The 23,502-nt window shown below is 34.4% G+C and overlaps 1 long non-coding RNA gene across 2 annotated transcripts in view; it reads left to right on the forward strand.

The window, feature by feature from the left end:
• Positions 1 to 23,502, forward strand: part of LOC141422402 (uncharacterized) — a 79,333-nt gene that overhangs the window by 10,795 nt on the left and 45,036 nt on the right. For both annotated transcript variants that reach the window (XR_012446943.1, XR_012446944.1), the window contains exons 2-3: positions 18,094 to 18,169; positions 19,915 to 20,052. This is a non-coding gene — a long non-coding RNA (uncharacterized lncRNA). The remainder of the gene's footprint in view (positions 1 to 18,093; positions 18,170 to 19,914; positions 20,053 to 23,502) is intronic.

Genomic DNA, 23,502 nt, shown 5'->3' on the forward strand with positions numbered 1-23,502 from the left:
ATTTCATTGTAGAGTCAAAGCATACAGTTTCTCAGAAAGTGAAATGCATATAATTTTTATGTTTTTAATGTTAAAAGTCTTCCTCTGTGGTTCAGAGTGATTTTTCCACTAAAACTGTTTTCTTTGGATCTGGGTGGAGGGATTCAGAACACATTTGGATAGTGAGCTGAATATGCCTTTAGTAAGCTGCATCCCTCAACCATAGAGACTCATCAATAATAATCCAGGTCATTTGGATGTTTCCTATTTGGTAAACTTTGTCTGTGATGAGATAACACATCTATGCTAACATTTGCCTCTCCAGGTTTTTGGTGCAATTGAAAATCATGTTCCTATAACTTTATATTTTGACTGGCCAGTTTCGTGGTGAAGTCAGGATAAAAAAACTATGGAAAACTGTGGGTGGTTTCTCTCTAACAGTCTTAGAATTGGACAAAATACTCAGTTCCTCACACCACAGTGACATGTTCCTTTTTATGTGGTGATTTCTTCCTTATAAATGGGGAATTTAATTTAAATGCCTTTGCACATGGTTTTTCTATGGGGTAAATTTTCATTTTTTGAAATGTGTACATTTGTGACGGGTAAAAGTAAACTGAGCAAGCAGAGTAGGGTTTTTTTACATTATAAATTTCCTAACTGATTTTAAGTCCATTATTTCTTATTCATTTTACATAATAAAAATAATGCTGAGAATCATTCACCCCCTCAATCTCTTAATTCTGGATGTCAAAGGGCTATTATGGCACAAAGATCTTATTTATGCACTTTTCTTGTGAACAGTTTTGGGTGAACATCACGTCAATGTATTTGTATAAAACTTTTATATTTCTTAAGCTTTTTATTTCTTATCAGTATTTTTGTTTTCTTCTTGTTTTATTTATGACACTTGCAGGAAATAGTATGGGTTATTGTTTTCTGCTTTATGATTTTGTAATATATTTTTATAGCAAATTTTGCTGAGTAGATTAGAATTGTCAGAATGTAAGTCCTTATAAAATGAATTACAATGTTTAAGTTTAGAATTAAAATTATCAACCTTTAAATTAACTAATGTTGGACATTTTTCATACCTAAGGAACAGTTTTCCTTTAACCCTAAAAGCAAACTGAAGAGTTTTATAATTTATTATTAAATGAATACCTATAAGGCTCCTTCTCTGTGATGGAGAGGCTTTTCTAGTCTGAGCCTCTTATATTTCTCTCCATAACAGAATCACAGAATCCTGATTTTAGCTGGCACATCAATGCCAGAAACAGGTCCACATATCTCCCTAAACATGACTATAAGATTTAGGGGTAGTAGGTTTGTTGGAAACTTTCTAAAGGCAAAGGCAATTCTCTTTTTTGTGCCTTTTTATATCCTATACCTCAGAAATTCAATATGATACTTGGAATGCTAGCAGTGACCTTGGGTCATAAAGCAAGAACAAGGCTGGCAGTTCCTTCATGTAAATTTTGTATCAGCACTGGATTACCTATATCTGGGCTTCTTTTATAATAAAGAGAAATGAATTTCCATCTTATTTAAGCTAGTCATTTCAATTTTTAAAAATTGTATGAAAACAAACCTAATTGTAACTAAAAAGCCCCATATCATTTCTATTATAATGATAATTATAATTGACAGTCCATTTTTGTGATGTATCTGATAATATACTAAACACTGCTAATTAATTTGATCTTTACAGCAGCCATAGAGATAGATAATATAAAAGAAAGATAATATTATTATTTCCTTTTTAGTAAGTGAAAGAATTAATACTCATTACATTGAAGTAACAGACAGAAGACAGGTTCCAAATGTAGAAAATCTAGTTCTAGAGCTTCAGGCTATGTCCCCATATCACAAAATCAGTGTTGGTCAATTAGTAGTTGGCAATCACACTTCCTGTACAAAACATGTCACTATGTAGTCCTCTGTCATTTATATGACCCCTATTATGCTTAGATGTATATGCATATTAGGGAACACAAGCATATATTCATTAATACTACTTTCCAGAATTATAATAGACATGTCATATATTCTCATTTAATTTTAGCCATTGTTCTGTACAGGAACACAATAAAATTTAAGAGTTAAGAGTATAGTTTTAGAGTCATAATGCTTTACCCAGGATCCTTGTTTATTAGGTTTGTGAACTTGGGCATATTATATCTCTGTGGTTCAGTTTCTTCATACACATAGTGGAAGAAATAATAGTTTCAGTGTCATGGGATTACTGAAGATTTAAAAATATTTAATCCCTAAAAAGTGCTTAGAACAGAGCCTAACTCATAGTAACTGCTGAAAGCAATTGAATGAAAATATCTCTCTTCTATTATAGATAAGTCAGTGAACCAGCTGTTGAGGTCTGTATTCTTTGACAAACACTCTGAGATAGAGGTTCATATAAAGAAAGTCTATTGGAAAATGCTCTCAACAAGAACACCTATGGAGCACTATGGGGAGTGAAGGAAGCCAGTGTTTACACATGCACACACACACACACACACACACACACTCACACACACATTTATTACACATATATACATGTGTATATGCACATGTATATATGTGCGTACACACACAAAACTTTTCTCCCAAGATTTTTCTCATCAAATAAGCATGGGAGGCAATGCACAAAATGGACAAAAGGATCTATGAAACTAGGAGCTTGTTGCATACATGCAACTCCAGCTTCTATCACTTGCAATGTGCCCAAAGCAGCATTTCTATGAGGCTTTATCTTATTCTTCATTAACATCCTAGGAAATTCATAGTAGAAAAAGGCTTCCCTGTGCTCATCATTTGTTCGTGGCCGTTTCCTTTCCTTAGTATTTCTTACTAAGGATATTAGCAGGGTCCATTTTAATATTCAGGTTCATGTTTGATCCTTGGTCACTACCCTAGTCTAGTTCCAATCATTCTCCTGACCAAGCTTTTTATGTTGAGCACCTTTTCAACTGTCTTCCCAATCTCTTAGAGTTTCACCTTGATCACCATTCAAGACCACTTTGTACTGCACTTGCTTAATCCACACTTGAACTTACTGTGGACCACCAAATTTCCTCTTCAGAGTCAGATCAGGCAGCTGGTCTATTTTTTTTTTTTTGACTCTGTACTGAAATAAGATCAGGAAGTAACAATGGAAAACTTTACTTCTAGTTAGAATTACATTCAGTTTCATCCTGCCTCTTTCATTTCTATTTTATTTTGTCCCATTGTGTCTTAGACCAGAGCATCACCCTTTACTGCAAGAGGTAGATGTACAACTCAGGATGAAGCTGGTTCTATGTTACCTGGGCCTTTTGGACTTTGCCTGGCTTAGTAAATGCAGCAGCATTATGACCTGACTGACCATGAAAAGTGGTACACAACTGTGGGGTTGCTGGGGAAGTTCAATATTAGATGTTTTCCTACAACTGCTAGATGGAAGTGCAGTGAGAGAGTCTAGAAATCGCACACAATGCCTACCCTAAATAAATTTGTCATCTAGCTAGAAAGATAGTACATTGAATATTGCAATCATTGTCAATAAATGAAGCATGGCTACAAGACTGAGCATTTTAGCCAATAATATCCAGAGTTAATGTCTCTGCATTAATCAGGGATGACTTCATGGGAGAAGAAAGATCTGAGTGGGATTTTGAAAGTATAGGATATATAAAAAAAAGTGCTGTTTGTTGAGCAACTCTTCTTAGGAGATTGTTTGTATGTTCAGGGAGATTTTTAAAAATAAAGTCTTTGATTTCAGGAACTTACAGTATAATTGTGTAAATATAACAAGAAACAATAGTGAATGTTAAATGTTATATGGATAAATAATAAATGTTATTTGAATGTGCAGAACTGGTTACAAGTGTTGCAGTGGAGAAAAAAATCAAAAAGGGCTCAAGAGATTGTTTAAATCCCATGGACATTGTGGAAATTAAATAATCTTGGAAAAAAATGGTGGTATTTGAGTAATGGAGAGGTACCATGTGGAGTGAATTGTGAACTGAGAAAGAGATATTTATAGTAGTGCAGCCACATGTTTTGGCTGGTCTATAAGGGTCACTTACGTATTAATAGCATTGAATTTTACTTTCCAACATGTCTCCATTTGAACAATAAATTAAGTGGTCATTGAACATTGAGGGACTTTTCTATAATTCCATTTCAGTGAACATTCCATTAATATTTGTAATAGATTTCTAACTTCAAAGATGCCTACTTTCACTTGGTTTGTATTATAGGCATTTGAAAAGTTTTCACAGGTTTTAATATTTCTAATATAATTTACCAGGTAAGAATGGAATACACAGCACACACTATTTGTCTGTGGGCCACAAGATTCCATTATATGCATTATATACAATCCTATTTCCTTTGGAGGGTGATAGAGTAGAGAAAGCTGTATTCTGTGGTTATGATTTCACTCTCTTTTCTCCTATGGATTTATTATGTTGTATGATATCAGGCAGTTCTATTTCCATTACTTGGTGTTCTGAAGTCCAAAAATGAATTTGAAGAAAAGGTGTTCATTATAAAAATGACCCCAACGGTATTTCTTTTTTTGCCAAAGTTGTTCTGTGATACACAGGAAAACTGTTAGACACAGCTTTTAGCTGTGCCATATATGCTGAAACAAGACAAAGATTATGGGAGGTAATGGTCCAAAGGGTTGGTATCTTCTGTGGGGAGTTGAACTCTGCTATAATCATATAATTTTTCCACTTATGAAAAATGCACAAATTTAATTTCTCTTTCAGATTCAAGGATATGGTAAATATATAATCAATATAAAAAAATGCAATTTGGAATTTATGTTTTTAAACTTTCAAATATAATGGGTTCTATTCCATGACTTATGATTTACAGAAAGCTAAAATAATAAACATGTCTGCTGGAAGGAAAAAAAAGAATGCACTTGCCACATCTTTGAAATTACTGAGTTTCTTATTTTATTTTCTTCTTATATTAAATCTCCCACTCTCTAACTTCAAAAGTACCTGTTGGCTGTATGCTAAGGTTCCTATCCATTTTGAAGACTCAGATTAGCATCAATAATCCCAATTTTTTTCAGAACTAGCTAAACAAAACTGTTTTCTTAGTGTTATTTTGCCTGATTCTTTTTCTCTAGCTCTCTGTCTCTTTCTCATCTGGTAAATCTGGCTGTGGATGGCAGGCACATTGGCTACTTTGTGTGACATTTGGCACTCACATCATTATTATTTTCACTCCCAGCTTTAATCTTAAGAAATCAACCCTTCTTTGACCCTCTTGGTTTGAAACCCAACTAGAATTTTAGTGTGCAAACAGAAAAGAAAGGCTCCTGGGCAACTTTGGGTGGGAAGTGTCAGTTGTTTTATAACTTGATGGTAGATTTTTAGTTTTACTACCAGATGAATGCCTGAAATATTGGGAGCTGTCATTACAGTGGCCTTTCAGAAACTGATCTTGCAACAGCTTGGCAGAGGAAAGCAGGGAAAATATTTCAAATCAATTTTTATATCTGATATCCAATATGGTTGCCTCTAGCCAGTATATTTGTTTAAACTTAAATTAATAGAATTAAAAGTAAGTTACACAATTATAACTGCCATATTCTAAGTATTTAATGCCCATGCATATTTAAATTAAAATTAACAAAATTAAATACATTTAAAAATCAATTTGCTTAGCTGTTCTAGTTACATCTTTAATATTCAATAGCTACATGCAGACAGTATCTATCATACTTTTTCCTAAACAAGAAAAGTAGAAAAAATGGGAAGAGGAAGTTTTCTTACTACTACCACAGTTCATGCAATACTAATAATATGTTAACTCATTTCTTTCTATAAACTCTAAAACACCCAGTCTTAAGATTCATGAATAATCATATACTTTTTATTCAAGAAAAAATTTAAATTGTCAGATGTTAAAACTCAATGCATTAGAAAAGCTTTCACTTATGTAACCATTATACTTAAACAAAAACATTATTGAAGGATAATGGTCTATTTTATTATTGCAAAATCCACTATCTTAATCATTTCAGATTGCTATAACAGAATATCATAGTAGGTGGCTTTTAAGCAACAGAGTTTTATTTTTTACAATTTTGAAAGTTGGGAAAAACAAGATCAAGTTCTCGGACAGGTTCAGTGTCCAAGAACTCAATTGCTGGTTCATACACAGCCATATTCTGGCCAAGTCTTTACATGATGGAAGGGCCAAAGGTTAACTCCAGAGTCTCATTTATAAAGTCAAAAATATCATTCATGAAAATGGAGTACTCCTCATATAATCAAGCACCAAGGGCTCCGTGTCTTACTATGATCATACTGGGGGTTAGAATGTTAACATATGAATTTCGGATGTTGCAAACATAAAGCTATAGCATTCTTTTTCTGCCCCTTCAAATTTATGTGCTCATGTGTAAAGTAGTGACTGACTCTACGGTATTGTGTTATAGCAGCTCAATTGACTAACAGAGAATTTGGACTAAAACGTAAGGTTACTGCTTTAAGAATAGCTTAAAATGTAGAAACAGTTCTGGAACTGGGAAATGAGCAAAGGCTGGAAGATTGAGAGGTACATGCTAGAAAAAAGTCTTCATTGCTATGAATAGATCTAGTGAGGGTTCAGAAATAAAACAGGATAGCTGTAGAGAATTCTTCAATAATCTTAGAGATTGCCTTAGTAATCATAAACAGAATGTCAACAGAAATTTGAATAATAACAAGTATTCTGGTGAGGTCTCAGATGGAAATTAGGAGCAGCTTGTTCAAAACTGTAGGAAAGGAGATCTTTGTTATGAAGTTGCAAAGAAGTTGGCTGAATTATGTTTATGTTTTAGTGTTTTGTGGAAGGTGAAATTTATGAGCTACAAAATTGTATATTTAGCTGAAGTAGTCTCTAAAGAAAGTGTTGAAGTTATAACTTGGTCTTCCTGGCTGCTTAGAATCAAATATGAGAAGAGAAAAATGACATGAAGATGGAATTTTAAGCAAATGAAACTGGAAAGTAAGGATTTAGAAAATTGTAAGCCTATCCATATTGCAAAAAAATGAGAAAACTAGTTCAGAGGAGAATACTAAGAGCATGGCCAAGGTACCCTTTCATAAAGGGAATTAATATAGGTACAACCCACAGGCCTAATCAGTCATCTCAATAGAAGCCAAATGCTATTGTTTAAGACAAGGGAAGAATGACTCCTAAGATGATCCAAATATTAGTAAGGCTACCTTCTTAATTTCAAAAGGGGAAACACTGCCTTTCTTTTAACAGGACAAGTGGTGTCTACTTAAAACCATGGGTTTCCAACCTCTGCCCCACAAGACTTTAAGGATAGGATCCCAACCTTAGCATGAGGCCTTCACTTCAGTAGGCCCAGAGGGCCCCATACTGATGCACATGGAATGATTCTTAAATCTTAAAGTCTCATGGAGTTTGCCTGGTAGTTTGGACTTACTCAGGATTCATTACCACTTACTTCTTTTTTTTTCTCCATGGCAAATTGGAAACATCTGTCCTATGTCTTTCTCATCATTATGTTTTTGGAGACCATAACTTGTTTGGTTTTGCAGATTTACAGCAGGGGATGAATTTGTTTTAAGGCAAATTATACTTTGAGCCTTATCCATATCTGATTTAGATACTTCTTAGATGTGACTTTGGCTTTTAGACTTCTGAGTTGATGTTGGAACAAGTTAAGATTTTGGACCTGCTGGAATATAGTAAACATATTTTCAGTGAGAGAAGGAAATAAATTGAGGGAGACAGGGACGGAATGCTATAGAATGAATTTTGTGCCTCTCCCCTAAAATACTTATGTTGAAAACTTAATGCCAATGTGATGGTGTGGCCTTTGGTAGGTATTTAGGATGGAATGGAATTAGTGCCCTGATAAAAGAGTTTATAGAGAGTTTCTTTAGTGATTCTACCAGAGGCCTCAATGAGATGCATATCTATCTAGGAATGGAGCCCTCAATATATACTAAATCTGTTAGTCAGTACCTTGATCTTAGCCCTTTTATGGTCTCCAGAACTATGAAAAATAAGTTTCTATTGTTCACAAGCCACACAGTCCATGGTATTCTGGTATAGCAGCTCAAACAGACCAACATATATATAAAACTTCCAAAAACAAGTCAAAAGTATATATGTGTCCATATAGATACATCTATCTATCTATCATCTATTCTAATGCCCTTTGTGATTTTATGTGTAATGTCTTACAATTTATCTTTTCTCAATTCATTTTCTTTGTGAAAAACTTTTGGTAATAACTACTTAGAATAATTTTGTGAGAATAAATATTAAAAGCAAATATGGCAAATTTTATACAGATATTTCTATCCTCATAAAAATTTCAATGGTTATTTCACTTAATGTAAACACCGTACAGGTAACAGAGAGAAGTCTTATTTGTTGAAATAATCTAAAATTCAAAATCAATCATGATTTGAGATTAAATTACAATTTCATGTTTCTTTCACATTCTACAATAATCCATTCACCCTAGGTATCTTGCTGATTTAAGATAACAAGAGTTCTTTCAAAAACTTTTCCTAAATTTAAAAAATAATATAAATTTATTCAGTACTTAAGATGTTTTAAGGTAGTAATTTATTTTCAACAGATATTTCTTAAGTTCCGCCATGAGCTTGGCACTGTGTCAGGTTCTAGAAAGAGTGCTGAACAGGAGGGACCAAGGTTCTCCTTCCCTAGATGGAGTGAACAGCATTCCTGAGGTGGAGTCAGGACATAAGTGTGTAAGTGCTCCATTTTCAATAGTACTGATGGTGCTGAGGACAAGAATAAAATAAATATAGTGAAGAGTAAATGGAGTAGAGTAGATAGTAGTCTATAGAGAGTAGTTACAGAAATATTTCTATTGTTTGAGAAGATTTTAAGATGGAAGAAACCAGTGTTAAAGCATCTCAGGAAATAATTCTATAAGTGCTGATAGGAAGGACATTTATTTATCTAGTCATAATTTTAACCAAAATGCCATTATAGTTAGTCTATGAAAAGGAAGCAAAACAAAACAACAACAAAGAAGAGCAGATGACATTTGAAGACAAGCTCCTAATGTCTTTTTTATCATTTGCTTGCCATGTTTTATGCTGCGAGCTCCAGCAAACACAAGCACTGAGATCAACAGCCTTCTCAGTGGTGTCTAAGAGCAGCCTTGGAGGATTACTGACCCTCAGGAACTGGAGTGTGGTTTGGAGATAACTATCTTCTTTAAAGAAAAACAGTCAGATTTTAAAGGCAAACAAACATAAAAATAACAAAAGTGAGAGACAGGAAGTCTTAAAATTACATGACACTCAAAGGTTTTCTTCTTTCGTTAGAAATTTCAGTTTCATCACCTGCTCCAACAATCTCTGTAATTGGTAGTGCCGTATTTATAGCTCCAAAATGAAAAAATAAGAAGTCTTCTCTTTAAATTAGATGTTTTCAAAAGCTACGAAGGCCAGTGAAAAAGAAGATATGGCCCAAAACGGATTTTGTTTTTGTTCATTCCTCCACCTGCTTTTGAAAGGCTGCAGTTAGTTTCCCACTAATTGTATCCTGCGTGGAGTTGGCAAGCTTATCTGCAAGCTTTCTCTACTGTGGTCTAGGTCAGCTTTGCCCCATGGGAGAAAGAAAAAGATCTGATCCATTGAATCAAAGACCTAAAAAATCACTGAAGAAGTTTTCCTGTAATCTTGAAGTTTGTTTTGTAAACAAGTCCTCTTTAATCATGGTATCCATGCTATTCTGTGTCACTTCAAAGTACTTCCACAGGAACCCTAACTCACATTTTTGGTGCATAGACAAGAATTGAGCCTGGCAAATGTATCCGTCATTACTACTCACCATTATGGCTGATCTCTTTAAATAGCCCAGGAAGTAACAGTAAGTTCCATGAACAATTATGCACATTGTTGTATAAAAATTAATCTGATCAGTCCCTTCATTTAAAGCTTTATCTTCAAAAATCAACTGGAGACTGCCATGCTGTTAAGAGGGTTGCAAACATGCAACAGTTCTCAAAGTAGTGTGAGAGCCAAAGGAGATAGAGAGTAAGGGAGAAAACTCTCAGAACTAATGGCAAAATGAAATGTTTTCCATGCTCAAAGGCTAGAAAACCATACAATTTCCTTGTCTACTGTACTGAGTAAGCGTAGTCTTTTAAAAATCACAGATCATGTGACATAAAATATCCACAATGAAAATACCAACGAATTCCAAAATATGTGTTTTCTGTGCCAGATACTAAGCTCTTTACATACACTAATGCTTTTAATCCTGACAGTATTGCTACTCTTGTTATAACCCCCATTTTCTTTTATTTCACATTAAATTCCCAGTTTATGTTTTTAACCCATCATCCACCTACTGCCTAAATAGAGAGATCAGGAATGTAAATAAAGTTGCACATATCCTAAATAACATTCTTGTAAACCAAATACAGCACATTATTAATGGAATAAAACTCCATGACAAAATACACTTTATATTAATCCCAATTTTCTTGAAGGGTAAACTAAGTCAAAGAGAGTCGAAGTTATACCCTCATTATTGTACACCATGCAAGTGGTAGAAAAGAGATATATTCCTTCTGATTAAGCATTGGAGGCCAATCTATTAACATCTAGGCAAAGTTTCCTAACTTAGAGAAGTGTCAAAAAAAGCATGCTCTCTTTGAGTAGGAACTTTTTATATAAATATTCATTCACTTATTATATCATGTCATTTTTTTCAGTCAATGTTAAATTGAGTACCTACTGTTACTCTAGAGTCTTTCACTATATCTCTTGACTACAATAGACAAACAAATCTAGAGCAAAGACCTAGTCCAGTGAACATATAAAATGATTGCTCATAATTCCTTGCTTGGATGTGGGTGAGTGGGGTGAGTGGGGTGTTGTGCTTTGAATATGAAATCCTCCCCCACAGGCTCATGTGTTGAAAGCTTGACCTGCAGTTGGACTATTTTGCTATTTGCGTGTGTGGGTAGGTGGAGGGGAGTTCCCTAGAAACTTCAGGACTTAGCTGGAAGAAGTAGGTCACTGGAGTTGTATCCTTGAGGTAGCTTGTCTCCCTCTCTGTTTTCTGTTCACCAATGGGGTAACAACTCTCCTCCACTCTCTCCCACCACCATGATATGCCCAAGCGTTTGAGGGTCATGCAACCATGGACCGAATCCTCTGAAACTGTGAATTAAAATAAATCCTCCTTTAAGTTGTTTACTGAGGTACTTGGGGATGGGTGTCAACATGTAAATTGCTAAAATATCCCTGGAGTCACCAGAAAGTCAGGACTTTGTTTTCCAAGGTGGTTATCTCCTGAGCATTTCACAAGGTTCTTGTGAGATAAACATGCATTTCCTAAAGAAAACAAAGCAGAACAAAATCAATGCCAACCTAGAACTCTCTGAGAATAAAAGACTTCAACAAGTGTAGTTTACACACAGGTGAGATGGAATATGAGGGCCAGGACTCTGGGAGCATGGCTGTTTTGTAAGAACAGGAATGCATTGGCATTGCTGTAAGAGGAAACCAAAGAATGAACACAAGTGTATGAGTTTCCTGTGGTCACTCTAGCAAATTACCACAAACTGGGAGGCTTAAGACAACAGAAATATATCCCCTCACAGTTCTGGAGGCCAGAAGTCCAAATTAAAACTGTTGGCAGGGGTAACCTCCCACTGGAGCCTCTAGGGAAAATCCATTCTTTGCCTATTCCAGCATCTGGTGGTTTTTGGCACTCCCTGATTTGTAACTGTGTCTCTGCCTCTGTGGTCATATTGCCTCCTTCATGTCTGTCTCTGGCCTATTCTATCTGTCACAAATTTCCTTCTGTTTTTCTATTATAAGGATACTTATCATTTTATTTAAGACTATAAAATAATCCGGCATTATCTTCTCTTTAACTCAATTGCACCTGCAAAGATTCTTTTCCCAAATTAAGACATTCCTACATTCTGTGGAACATTTATTTAACCTACTAACCTACTACATTATCTTTGGGAAGATCAATCAAAGAGGGTCTTTAAGACAGTTCTCTTTGTGAAGCAGCTGTTTTCCCAACTTCTCCTTGGCTTTAGTTGTAAGCCTAGGAAATTGTGAAGCCCTGTTTGTTGTATCTGAATTGAGTACACATGCATTAGAGCAAGGGCGCCTGCTTTGCCAGAGTCCATAAGTCTTAAATTGCCATACTATGTAAGTTAAAGTTCTAGCATCTTTTTCTGTTCAGTCCTGCAATAATTTGTTGCTAGTTGTTAGTGAATACAGATAAATAAAATAGGACTGCTTCGTTTGAATTAATTAGTGTGCTGGCAATGTGACATTAGAGTCATTCAGAGAATGCATTGAAGGTATCCTACAAGACTATATTCCTGTTGGCGTTTCTTTCCTTTCAGACTGTGTATTTCTTGTCTTTTAATTCTGTATCATTACTCTAGCACGGGTCTGAAAGCGTTTAGTGTGAGTTTTAAAGGCATGTGTCATGTGAATGAATGTTTGCTGGTGTGATGCTCTTTCTAGCTGAAAATCAGTTAAGAGTCCCTTTATCAGAATACAACTCAGAATAAAGAGTTTAATTTACATTTTTTTGAGACCAAGTCTCATTATGTAGCCCAGGCTGGACTTTAACTTCCTATGCAGCCCAGGCTACCCTGAAACCCAAAATTCTACTGCCACAACCTCCTGAGTGTTAAAATTATAGGCATGTGTCACAATTCCCTGCATTCCCTGCTAACAGGATTTACTTTTAAAACAGTGCCCCAGAATCTAACTTTGGTATGGCCTTTTAATATTCTCATTTGCCTAATTTCTCCCAGCTGCAAATTCCTCAACACCAGTAATTCCTAGTTATTCTTGTTTGCATACAATTCTGATAATCCTAATTTGTACTGTTCTGAGTAAATTAGAAATAGCAAGCTAAAGTAGACACATGGTCAGAAGTAAAAAATTATAAATATAAGCATGACAGAACATTATCAGAGTAAGGATTAATACTTCATATAATGTATTCTGAAGATTTGGTTTTAAAATAGAACCACATTTTTATAACAAAATTTGTTTACTTATCTAGTGCCTAATTATTTAATAAATTCTTGTTACAGTTCATCAGATACACTGAAAATACATTCAGCTGACATTGGAAAGATAAATCAATGGATTTCATTCTAAAATATCATCATAATTATTAATTAATCACTAATATCTTACATACCTATCAGAAATAGCAGCTCACATTTATTAAACACAGTTCTTAAGGAAATGGTTTCCTACTTGATTCTCCTAGGATTTTTATGTTTTAAAGTAAGCAGATCTTATTGCTATCCCAATTATACAGATAAGGAAACTGTGATTCAGAGAAAATAAATAATTTCTCTGAAGTCATGTGGCTGGAGAATGGTTGAGAGGGGTTCTAACTCAGGGAGTCTGATGTAAGACCATCATTAACTTAATTCTATTGTATACTCTCAGTGCCTAAACTTTCTACCATCATCTCTGGTAAGTACTATCCACTGTCATTGAAGGAACTGAGATGTTTCTGATTCCCACTTGAACCTCAGTATTTAAGAATACTTCCTTGGGCTCTCTGGTCAAGTACTGGCCTATTTCCTTGTCCAACTCTCTTGCACCTCCATTTTAGGTGTGCAATAAGCAGACCTTCTTCTCAGTAATACACCCTTCCTTTGTGATCAAGGCAGGTGGTACACTTCCACAACAGCTACATTTGTGTGCATTGTGGAGTAAAGATGTGGAAATCATAAAATGATATCAGGAGGACCACAGTTGGCTTCAGAAACAGTATTTATATTATCTCAGTTTTTTGAAAGCCCTATTTAGGGAATTGCAAGAAGATAAATTTTGAAGTCAGAAAGACCACATTCCAAGCCTGACTTCCTCAACTGTTGTCTCTGTGGACAAGCCCCTCTATCTGAGCCACAGATCTTCACTTTGAGAATAATATGCAGCTTTTGAGATAGTGCAGGTAAAAAACATTGAACTTGTTGTAAGATTGCAAAGGAATGTCAGCCATTACTGAGAAATATTCCCCCCCCCACCGCTTAGCAAAAATAAATCTTGTTTCTGATCATAATTTTGTCTGATAGCAGAGTGTGCTCTTGGCTGAGGCTCATGAGCTGTCAGGCAAGGCAGTTCATGGAAGTGAAGAAGTTTGTGCATCTCCAGGTCACCAGTCTTCTCTAAGCCAGGTCAAAAGAATAAAGGATGTACTGTGTCTGTTCTACCTTTTACTGCTTGGTCCCACCTTATGCATAGATGCTCTTGAAGAAAGATGTCACTAAGAGTCCCATGTGGTTTAATTCTTGGCTTCCAGAAGTACAATCCATTTACTTTGCTCTTTCAAGCTTGGTGACTGACTTGTATCCCTGCAAATCATTCCCTATTTATGGTAATTTTTTTTGCTTGTTGGTACACACACACTCTACCTGCTTTTTAAAATAGATTTGAGATGGCCAACGAATAGTTGTGGAGATATGTGAGCCACCTTTGAGTATTATGCTGTTGAAGCCTGAGTTTATTAATCTTTGTGATATAAAGCAAAACATGCCTTAATTGCCTACTAAGATGAAAAGGCAGTATGAAATATATTGTATTAGATTGCTATCAGTATGACTAAATATATTAATGAATAACTTTATTGTGTTTATACCCTCAGGCTTTTTAAGGTTCAGGGCATATTGAAAAAATAAGATGGAAAAGTAATCTTATAAATCTGATTACCTGTCTGTGGGTGGTGGAAGTGGACTATCATAAAGGTCATAATTATTAAGAGAGATGGGATCACCCTGGCTGGGGATAGTCAGCCTCTTCTGGGGCTGTCATTCCAAGACATGCCTGATGCTTTTTCTCCCAGAGAAATCAAAACACCTCTTGCTTCTGAGTATCTTTGAGAGTTTCTTAAGATAAGCTCTCTCTCCTAGAGAATGTTCTTCCTTCCTCCCTTCCTCTCTCCCTTCTTTCCTCTGTTCCTTCATTCCTCCCTCCCTCCATCCCTCCCTTCCTGTTCTTTCCTGAAAGAATAAATGACACACACTAAACTCACCATCTGGCTTTCATACTCTAGGATAATCAGGCCCTATATTCTTAATTTCTGTAATAACAAAAAATAAATCCACATGTAAGGAAGACGTTGTAAATTCTCAATTTAATGTTCACAATCGAAGCATTGTGATGTAAAAAGAACAGCATCTGTAACTTCTATTTTTTTGAAGCCTATTTTGCTCAACTCTTACAATAGAATCTAAATTTCATTGTACTGGAGCTGAATCTCAGAATTTACTAAACTGAGATTAACAGTTCTTTTAAATATTTTTTAAGCATATCCATTAATGCTTCCTCCATTGTTAATAATAACCAGAAAAAAATTTATTTTCATTTAAAAGATAGTATAGGAAGTGTTATTTGAGTCTCTCACAGTACATTGTTTTCTGGAGGTATTTTAGCACTTCCTTAACTATTTCATAAAATTACAAAATTATTATTTTTGTTTTTAATCTCAATTTTTGAAAGATCTCCCACTGTGAATATTTTACCATGATTGGTTTTAAGCAGCTATTCTGAGGCTTAAATTTTCTTATTAGCATATAATAGGCTAGCACTTTGAAACAAAGGACACTGTATAAACTCTAAAATACATAAATACTCAGACTTGACTGATTTCTTTCTCTTTGTTAAGGAATGCTTGATGCTAACCTAGACTTATGCATATATTTATGGTCTGAAACTTTGGGATTGCCCATAAAATCATTATGGTGCATACTAATGCAATTTATGAAAATTCAGTAGAAATAAATTCTTATAGGTTAAAAAGCCTGATGTTACTGTCTATCATATTAATAAGTACATGTGTGGTTTTTGTTTCATGTCTATGTACTTCAAAAAATATTAAAGGCTAATATTTTAAAGATCCACATTTTTTCATATGTACCTAAGTTCCACTAATTAGAAGAATCCTCTGATATGTTTTTAAAAATGAAGAAATACACCTGAGTTTGTTACTTTATATATTAATTCCAAATTTTTCCCTTAACACCACTTCAAATAAAAAAGCTTCAAGGAAATGAGGTTGTAAAAGAAATCGGCAATGGCCCAATATGGATTATCGACACATCATTTATGGACATAGAATTTAGTAGTTTCAATATTGGATTTTTATCTAGATAACTTATTTAGAATTTGATTGTCTTTTTATTCATCAAAGGAACTCCAGAGCTACTGTATTTTCCCTTCTGCTGTTGTCCTTGAACTCAGTACTTTTCTTAAATGGAGATTAGTAAATGTTAAAATATTCAAAGTTAAAACATTTAATGCTTCTCCTCTAAAGGATTCATAAAAGAAAGAGATAACATGTACAAATGCTTATCAACATCAGATGTAATAGAGAACCCAGTCTTCAAGATAAACACCCTGAAGAAATTAGGAATAAAATGATAATACCTCAACAAACCAATAGCCAACATCATATTGAATGGCAAAAACATAAAGCATTTCCTCTAAAATCAGGAACAAGACAAGGGTGTTCACTCTTTCAAACTTTCGGCAAAGTAGAAGGATATAAAATCAACATACAAAAATCAGCAGCTTTTCTATAAACCAATAATAATCTCCCTGAAAAGCAAGTTAGGAAAACAATCCCATTCATAGCAGCCTCAAAATTACATCTTTATTAAAGATGAATTAATTATATCTGTGTGGATGTACTTCTGTGCCATCTACTCTGTTGTTTTAAGCCAATTACAAACTGCCTCAATCACTGTTACTTTGTAATTTTTGGATATGGATAATTTCAGTCCCCAACTTTCTTCTGTTTCAATATTGTTTTGAACGTTCTAGGTATTTTGCATTTTCATATAACCTTTAGGAAAAGGTTGCTGATATCTACAAAATAACCTGCTAGGATTTTTGTTGGATTTTGCTGAATATATAGAAGAAGTAATATATAGAAGAAGTTTGAAGACCTGATTACTTGATATTAATCTTCTTATCCATGTACACAGCATACATCTTCATTCAGTTAAATCTTCTTAGATTGCCTAGGTCAGAGTTTCATCCTTTCCCCTCATATATATCTTATCCATATTTTGTTAATTTCTACAGAATTATTACCCTTTTAGATGCTAATGTAATGATATTGTTTTAAATTTCAAATTCTACTGTAGAATTTATATATTAACCTTGCATCACAGAACCTGCCTATAATCCCTTAATTTCAAGATTTTCATTATTGCTTTTGATTCCTTGGGATATTCTATATAGAGATCCTGTCATCGGTGACTGAGAAAAGTTTTATTTTTTTCTTTTCTAATTTTCTGTATAACATTTTGTTTCAGGGCTCTTCAGAAAAACAGAATCAATAGGATATATATTTACATGATGTTTTAGCTTGTTTAATCTGTGCAAGAAAATACTGTAACCTGAATGGCTTTTAGACAACAAAAATTTATTTCTCCAATTGTATTGGCTGAGAAATCCAAGATCAAAGTGCCAGAACATTCTTCATCTGGTGAAGTCTCCTTTCTGGTTCATATAAAGTGCTGTCTAGCTTGTCTTCCCATCATGCAAGATGGAAAGAAGCTCCCGGGAATCTTTTTTTTATAGGGGCTCTAATTCCATTCATAGCAGTTTTGCCTGCCAATACTTATCACCAAGGTAATAAGGATTTTAACATAAGATTGAGGGCACAAGCATTTAGATCATGGCACATGATATTGGAGTCTAATATTATTAAGATCTTCGATATGAGTGGACAAATTGGAGACTCAGGAAATATGATGGTGTAATTTCCATTTGAAGAGAAGCTGATGTTTCAGTGAGTAGGTAAGTACAGAACAATATCCCAGTTTGAAGTATATCAGTAAGGAAGAATTCAGAAGATAAGCATCTTTTTTTCTACTCAGTGTTCAGTTGATTGGATGATAATCGTGGACTTACCTAATGAATGGCAATTATTTGGTCGGTGTACCAGTTTAAGAATTAGCAGAGGATAAGAGACACTAAGAATAATATTTGATCAAATATCTGAGCATCTCATGGCTCAGTGAAGTTGACACATAAAATTAACTATCACAGCTTTATTTCTTTTTTTTTTTTGTCTTTGTGTACTGTTTAGGACTTCCAGTATGCCATTAAATATGAGTAGTAAGTGATGACATGCCTGCCTCGCTGTTGGTGTTTGAGCGAAATTGGTAAATCTCTCATCATGGAGTATGATGTCACCATTATGCATGAAGTCGGTTTTGTAACATAGGATTTACTTTTTCTCATCTGAGAAAATTCTCCTCCATTCCCTATTTATTAAAAGGGTTTTGCTTTGTCATTGTTATGAATGGCAAAGGATTTTGCCAAACCCTTTTGTCTATTAATATGACCATAGGATTTTTCTTCTTTAGTATATTGATATGATAGGTTATATTCATAGGTATTGTTTAATATTGAACCAGTCCTCAATAAATACCTTGAATCTAAAAACATATCCTACTTTTGTGTAATATATAATTCATTTCTAAATTTGCTGATATTTTTGAGGACTTCACATTTATGTTCATGAGAAATATTCATCTGTATTTAATCCTTTCTTGTAATATTTTTGGCTCTGATATTATGGATTCTTTCAGCTTTTATTTCACATAAAAGAGCATGTGTTTTGATGCTCTTCATTCAGGGAGATGCACATTTAGCACTGCATATTTTACTGGGGAATTGACTCATCATTAAGTAATGTCTCTCTTTATCCCCGATAATCTTTTTTCTTACAAAGGTTTCCTTTCTCTAAAGTTAATACAACTATTCTACTTACTTTTCATTAGTTTTATCATGATATGTCTTTGACCATCTCTTTACTTTTTAATTAAAGTGGATTTCTTATGCATACCATATCATTTTATCTTATTAATTAAGTCCAGAACAATTTTACTCTTTGACAACAATTTAACAATATTTAAACTAGTGGATTGTTTTGCCTTCTAAAATACTATCCAAATGAAAAATAGTTGTCACCAAAAATAAGGTCAGAATACTTTAGTTATTAGAATACATTTGAAAGTGCTGAAAGACCCCTTTGATCTTTTAAAATTCACATTTACTTTGATGTTCATTTCAGTTTCTCTCAGTGTCCTTGAATTCTTTTGTAATTAGTTTTTAATATGCTTCTAAGGATGTTTAGGGTGAAATCAGAATGATAATTGCTTTTAGCTCACATCTAATTAAAATAATTCCTTGAAATAATTTCTTCTGAGGTTTTGTTAGAAATGTAAGTAGAACTATAGTGCATAATTTTGTTAATTATCTGCTATTTTAGATAGTTAATCAGATGTCTTTAAACCTGATCAGATATAAGTATAACTTAATGGGTATTAGCAACAGGTTTAATCAAAAAGTCAGTATTTTAAAATTACACTACGACACATGCCAGCTATATGGCTATGGGTGTATTACTAAAATTCTCTGAATTGCAAATGTCAACAAAAAAAGGGCTCAAAAACTTCAATTATATACTCAGAAAGATGTATCCTCTTGACTATGACCAACCATTTATTAGCTATTTAAATTACGTCCTAAGTTACATTACTCCCCCAAGTCTGCTTTCTCATCTGTTAAATGGGATATTGCAAATTAGTGAGAATGCATTTCGGAAAATTAAACAGAAGATATGACCACAATTATTGATCTAATAAAAGTTAGAAGCTATCTAAAAGTAGCTAAATACAGTCCCTAAATGTATGATAAAACTGTTCTTATTTTGTGAATTAGATATAATCAAGGTTAATGTGATTTTTCAATAGTTTCTCAGCATTTTCTGTTTTTTGTTTTCTGTTTTCAAATTTTAAAATATTAAGAATTGACAATATTGAAAAGATTCTCTAAGTTCTTTAGGTCTACAAAAAAGAATGAAGAGTGGCAATAATGATTAATATATACTTAAATATCACAGATTTTGCTTTGCATTTTTTACCATTTGGAAACTGGCCATTTAAGGCACATATATCAACAACGTGTTCCAGATTACATACATATGCAGAAGGTGAAGGAGGAAATGGAAGAGTATTTTTGTAAAGCATTGCATTATACAGTAAGTAGTGTTATTTTATTAATTATAGCTATGATAAATTAAATATGTATATTATAAACCTAGAACAACTACAAAAACAGCAGGTACTGTGGTTAAAGCTACACCAGAGATTGAAGCACAGGCACTCAATTCATACAAAAAGATGGAGGGATAGATGGAAAAATTAGAAATAATACATGGAACACACAGAAACCATGCTGGTAAGTGTATATAACAAATGTATATGTTCTAAGCACTCCAATACATTGGATAAAGTAGAAAGATCTGATTTTATACTATGCAGAAGAAGTCAGACACAAAATACTATGTGATCTATGGTTTCATTTATATAAAGTTATATAAATGGCCTAATTTTAGTGACAGGAAATGTATCAGTGTTTTCCAGGGACAAGGTATGAGGGAAGCAGACTGATTTCAGTTGGGTATGAAACACCATTTTGGGGGTGTTATAAGTCTCTGTCTTTTATTGTGGCAGTAACTACAAAACTATGTATACTTGCTATGATGCCTCAAACCAAGTGCTTAAAATGAGAAAATTTTATTGTATACGTTTTTTTCTTTTGCAATGGGGGGTCAAACTCAATATCCTGTGCTTGATAAGCAAATGTTGTTCCCCTGATCTACACCCCCAGTCCCATATTACATAAAATTTGTAAGTAGCAATATTAAATTAAAATGAGTTTATAGGCATGTGTATCTGAAACTTTAAAATGGTTCCAAGGTGCCTTCGTTTCTGTCAGATTCATCCAGTTTTCTGATAAATGCTTCTTTCACAGAAGAGGCAGTTATCAAAATATTCAATTTATGTAGGTGTTCAATAAATTATTTTTAAGAAGTTAGATGTCTAAAAGACGTCAAATACGTAAGGAAAAGAGTCAGTAACGCTGGTGCGATCTGTTTTTAAGCCTAAATGCCTCAGTGATTTGGTGAGTGGCCTTCGAATTTTAATTTTTCAGTATTATTCTCTCCTCTACACAGCTGGCAGACTAAAACCAATAGCAGTTCTCCCCTCCTCCAGAAAAATGGCCAAGGACCATTTGAGACCATTGCAAACTTGAGTAGGCTAATTGGAAGAAACTTCTCCATGTTATGCAAAGTAATAAATATACTTTTCCCACAATTTTTTTTTGCTATTTCCTAGGAAAGTGCAATAATTTTCCTGAGATCTTTCATAAGTACCAGAATCTATTTATACGCCAGTAGATTAGCATGAATTTGTGTTTGGCAAATAGTGTGTTAGCATCCCTATTGCATAAGTGACATACGAATTTTTGAAAAATAGCAATGAATCTTGCACAAATATAAAAGATGATTTGAGCTAACCTTTGAGCAGGCAATGAGAGTATTTTAAGAAGTTAAACCAAGTATCGTAAATGTGTGTGGATGATAGCAGTCAGACCCTTCCACCATATGAGCTTTGCTCATTGGTCAAGGTCTTCAGACATATCTGTTAGCTATTTGTTACTTATCATGAAATTATTAATGATGAAAAACTTGAATTTAATCCATAAACTAATCAGAAACAGAAAAATTCAGGCCAATGGAGTAAGTGACTAGGTTCTCTCTGGTAATTTAAGGTTCTGGAATTCACTTAAAATGAAATAAATTGTTAGAAGTGCCCCCCTGGGTGTCTATTAGAGTTTTATGGCAGATTTAAAGACTTGGAATAGCCTCACTGCTGACCCAGGAGGCCCGAGTGTCTCTTTGATCAATTATTGTGCTTCCATTAGAATATTTTTACTTCACTGTGGGGGCATCTTGATCAACCTGCATCTTGCTTCAGCTGTCAGAGCATCTAGAACTTTTTCTTTTAAAGGTTATCACTTCTCCCTGCTAATGCATCCCATGTTTAAGGAGTTCAGTATGCAGCGGACACAAATCTTTCCTGCTGGACTAGGAATCGACTTCTCCTTGCAGTGAAGGATGTTCATCATAAAATATCCTAGTGAAATTCACGTGCCGTCCCCTTAACAATCTGGCTTATAGAGTAACGTACATAGTCACTTTGATGGCTTAGCTATTTTGATAAGTTTCTACAACTATAGAAGTGCTTAATAAAGGCCTCATTTCCATATTGTGATTTAGTAGTGATTCTTTGCCTTTCTGTGTCACTACCACAGCCCTCCCCCTGCAAATGTTAGCTCATGGCCAATGCTGCTTGTCTTCCAGTGTTCCTCCTTTGCTTCTTTCTCACACTAATTGAACTCTTCAATTCTGTTCTGAGCTAATGACTGCTCAGACTGGAGTGCACCTGAACACCTTCCTCATAGATTGGGAGGTGTGTGTTAGTCAATTCTTACCCAGGACAAGTGCAGAATGAACTTACTCCTTTTACAAGGCGTTCATGGCCTCCCTCTATATTTCCTTTCCACACTGACTGAGTGTTTATGAATTATTTGGGGCCATGAGAACATTACAATACCAAGGACTGGGTGGTAATTACATGGACCAGATGTTTTTCTAAATCATACCATATAAGCCCCAGAATCATGGCAGGATCATTTCCTGGGAGAGAAATAAGCTATCTTGTTTAAGCTATTGTTATTTGAAGACTAAGTTGTAGCATCTACAGCCATACCCTAAATAATACAGAAACCAAAGAATCTCATGTGTTCTATATTCAGAAATGGTGGTAACCACCTGGCAAAGGATCTTTGAAAAACATGTGGCATATTTGGGGTTCCATTCACAGTAAAATAGTGATTTTCCTACATAATTCTGCCTGTTTAAAAAATAAAATATTTGTCTCATTATTTTTCTAGGACACTATTCAATGATTCATTAATATCTCTCTGTTTATTCAGGCACATAGTAATTACTTTTCCAAAGCTGTGCTAACAGAAAGACAAAAATGTTCAAGTGATAACTTTGCAAATATGAATTGCAGTCTCAAAATTGAGGTTGATATTTTCCATGGTGAGTGAGAATTCCTGAGGCAGCAAGAACAACTGAGTGTTTAACACCTGCTTTCTATATTTATTGATAGTGTGTAGTGTTTTCTGAGGATGGTAAAGACTCCCATCTCAAACTCTCAGCAGACCTATGTTCACACATTCTAAACACATTGTGTGATCTGAAAACCATTTTGCCCTCTTAATAGTAATTATCATCAATGCCAATCCTCTTTGGTACTGAAATATTTAATTTAATAAAAATTGAATAAATATAGTTGGTGATGAGTATGGAAAGGAGGAAAAAAAATCCAAAAAGAATTTACGAAGCAGAATGAAGGATTTCCTGCTGGATCTGATGGTGTGAGTGAGGATGATGGAGGAGATGAAGTAAATCCCAGCTGCCTGACTTAGCATCTGAATGGAGAATTCCATTTCCAAACATGAAAAGTAATGGAGGCCCAAGGTTCTGAAATGAGAGGTCTCCCTTCCAAGCATTGTGAAACTTTTGTCTCTCGGCATTAGACTGCTAATGGCTGCCAAAGCAAAATACCACAGA

Source organism: Castor canadensis, chromosome 4 (genome assembly GCF_047511655.1).
Source record: "Castor canadensis chromosome 4, mCasCan1.hap1v2, whole genome shotgun sequence".
Classification (NCBI taxonomy): Eukaryota; Metazoa; Chordata; class Mammalia; order Rodentia; family Castoridae; genus Castor; species Castor canadensis.